Source organism: Pteropus vampyrus, unplaced genomic scaffold (genome assembly GCF_000151845.1).
Source record: "Pteropus vampyrus isolate Shadow unplaced genomic scaffold, Pvam_2.0 Scaffold102, whole genome shotgun sequence".
Classification (NCBI taxonomy): domain Eukaryota; kingdom Metazoa; phylum Chordata; class Mammalia; order Chiroptera; family Pteropodidae; genus Pteropus; species Pteropus vampyrus.
Genome location: NW_011888883.1, coordinates 4,025,015 through 4,028,744, shown reverse-complemented (window position 1 = coordinate 4,028,744; position 3,730 = coordinate 4,025,015). Strand labels below are relative to the sequence as shown.

At 34.5% G+C, this 3,730-nt stretch overlaps 1 pseudogene; it reads left to right on the top strand.

Moving 5' to 3' along the window:
* Nucleotides 1–924: 924 nt before the first annotated feature.
* Nucleotides 925–3,730, top strand: part of LOC111742841 — a 101,284-nt pseudogene continuing 98,478 nt past the window's right edge.

The following is a 3,730-nucleotide window of genomic DNA, read 5'->3' as shown; positions in this document are numbered from 1 at the left end:
TTTTTGAGAATGTTATAGAAATAGGTTATACAGCATACAAACTTTTGAAATATTTCCTTGAAATTGAGCGACATCGTTGAGTATACCAATATTTTAGTCTTTTTTTATTTCTCAATAGTAAACAATGGAATGATGTTGATATATCACAATTTGTTTATCTACTTACTCTTTGAAGAACATTTGTTTTCAGTTTTTGGTGATTATGAATAAAGTTGCTATAAACCTTCATGTACAGGTTTGGTGTGAACATAAATTTTTATTACTCTAGGGTAAATATATAGGAGTAAGATAACTTGTGACTTAGTGTATATTTTGTATATTTAAGTGTTTGAGAAACTTCCAAACTGTTTTCAAGAATGGTTGTATCATTTTGCATCCCTTTGACTTAGAGTTTGTATCAATTTCTTAGTAGGGAGAATTCGGAAGTTCTCTCTCTCTCCACACACATACACATTAATATTTGGAGCATATTGAGAAGGTGAGGAAATGGCATCCACTATAATCCACAGATTACAGTATCTATAGCCAAGCTACAGGCTAGCAGGGCTACAGTGCTTATACCACCCAGCCCACTCAAAGATATTCACAGACCACCCAGGCATATGCACAACAAAGTTATGGAACCTATCGACAGCCCACTGGCATCAGCTATACCCAGGCTCAGACCACTGTGACCTATGGGGAGACAGCCTATGCAACTTCTTATGGATAGCCTCCCACAAGTTATACTAGTCAAAATGCCCCCCAGGCATACAGTCAGCCTGTCCAGGGGTATGGCACTGGTGCTTATGATACCATCACTGATGCGGTAACTACCACCTGGGCCTCCTATGCAGTTTATTTTGCGTATGACATTCAGCCTGCTTACTCGGCTTATGGGCAGCAGCCAGCAGCCACTGTACCTGTAAGACCACGGGAGGGAGTATGCAGTCCTGTGAGGGCAGGGGGATGCTGCTGCCAGTCCATGGAGGTCCAGGGGCCCAAGAGGTCTTGGAGGACCCATGGGTTGCATGGGATGCCGTGGAGGAGATAGAGGACGCTTCCACCCAAGAGGGCCCTGGAGTTTCCAAGGGAACCCCTCCAGAGGTGGAAACCACCAGCACCTAGCAGAAAACTGGCAGTGCCCCAGTCTGGAGTGTAGAAACTAGAATTTCATGTGGAAAACAGGATGCAACCAGTGTAAGGTCCCAAAGCCTTAAGACTTTTTCCCGCCACCCTTACTACCCCTGGGCAGTGACCGAGGTAGAGGTGGCCCTGACGGCATGTGGGGAGGTGTCCTCATGGACTGATGTGATCCTGGTGGGATGTTCAGAAGTGGCTGTGGTGGAGACAGCGATGGCTTCCATGGCAACTGGGGTTATGGACCGAGGAGCCCCAGGGAGTCCCCCTGGAACTGTAATGGAACAGAGGAGATGAAGGAGAGGTGAGCATAGAGGACCTGGAAAAATGGATAAAGGCGAGCACCATCAGAACATAGGGATGGCTCTACTGGATGCAGAGACCCTGCAGAGCTGCATTTACTATCAGATATATTTTTTAAACCAAAAAATCTTTTAAATTTATAATTCCATATTTATGATGTTGGTCTCAACATTATGATTATTCCTTATCTGTACATTAGTATTTTCACCATTTATTAAGAAACAAAACAAGTTAAATTGTAGAGCATATTATTATCCCTATTTTACAGATGAAGAAATTGAGCATCAGAGAAGCTAAAGAATGCTCCTAAGTACTTATAATTAGATAAAGGGCAAAACTCAAGTCTATCTTACTCCAGTGCTTCTGTGTATATTCCTTTTTATATTATATGGTTTTATTATCACTAAATCATTTTTTTTTCATGCAAAATGTATGGTTCATGTAATATTTGGGTGATACTTATACTAAAACTTTATTTGTTTTTTATCTGAAACTCAGCTTGGTGGCCTATATTTTATCTTGAAATCATACTTGTTTTATTTATTTTATATTTATATAATTTTGAGAGGCTATCCTTGAAAGGCTATCCAATTTAATTTTTATTTTCTGATTTTTTAGTTCCATAGAGTGAAAGTCACTTGAGTCTGAGATATTTTAACAATTTTCTTTTACATTAATTTGGAGTTCAAAGATTACCAAATTAGAGCAAATTGTCCGTAGGTCTAACCAGTTTCTAAACAGCTCAAAATATCTTTCTTTGATTTTTCTCACTTTAACATGGACATTATAAATCTATTATAAAAATTATTTGTATCCTTTTTAAAAATATTGAGAAATAAAATATTTTTAAAAAATTAGGCTAAGATTTTTCATGACTTACTGACTCCAAATAGGATCATTGCCAAATTGATTTCGTTTATTTAATCTTCTCAGAAATATTCATTTATGTACAAGATGAAGTTATACTGGATTTGAACATTCCTTAGTGAGCACTTTCTATGTAGAGTCTGAAAATATTTACCAAGTGCATATTGTGGATAATTTATTTTCACCTGAAAACAAAAATAGACTTAAATGTATACAAAGTAACTTAAGAAAATATTTGATGGATTCTAACAACTCAATCCAGATTAAAAAAAAATTGCAATAGTAGCATGAGGATTATTTTTAGAAAAGTAAAATAATTCTAAGTCTGATATGAGTGATTCTACAAATTTCACTTACAGAAATGATAGTAAGGATCTACAAATTTATATTTTAAAAGTATACTTAGTAAATATCTCACAGAAGAAGACAGAAGAAAAAACATACTCATGTATAAATATTATTTAACTCAAACTGCATTCACTAAAAATACTGACGCACACACAAACATTGAAAAAACCAATAAATTTTTAATAAGTAAACAGTCAATAGAATTAGACACAGAGATGATCCAGATGAGTGAATTCTTAAGGAATTTAAAACAACTAAGAAATATTTTAAATAATTTAGTGGAAAATGTGAAGAGGATTCATGAACAGATGGAGAAATTCAGCAGAGAAATAGAAACCATACAAAAGAAATAATAGAAATTTTCAATAACAAGGTATCAGAGGGAATTTTGCTGCAGCTTTATTAGCAAAATCAAATAGCAGAGGAAAAAAAATCAATGAACTTGAAGATAGTTAACAGAAATTATTGAAATGGAAACACAAAGAGAGAACATATTTTTAAAAATAGCATTCACAGAGTGTAGGACAATATCACACTGTTCATGATACTGAAGTTAGAGAAGAGGAAGAGATGGGTAGAAGAAATATGTGAAAACATAATAGCTGAAAATGTCTCCCCTAATAACTAAAGTATTAAACCACATATAAAAAGATCACTGAGAACCCCAAGCATGACAAATAAAAAAACATTCCTATACACATTCTATTCAAACTGTTGTTTATTAAAGATAATGAGAAAATATAAAGACAGGTGGAAAGAGATAAAGATCTGAAAAGTAGGGCATGATATTAATAGTCTTGTCTTGTAAAATAATCAAATGATACTGTTTTAAGTTGAAGAAACAAAAATTAAATTTATTTTATTATTCAAATATAGTAAAGATAAGCCAGAGAGAAGCTAAAATATTATAATATCAGAAATATATTAAAGTTTGTGGGCCTACCAAGAAAGAATCCTCATCAGTCAGAGCAGGAAGTCTTTAGATAAATAAATTAGTCCTTAGATATCTAAATCTGATAGAATCAGAAGTAACACTATAAATAGTTTTTACATATACTGAGTAACCACTGGAGAAAACAATTAAGATTAGTTA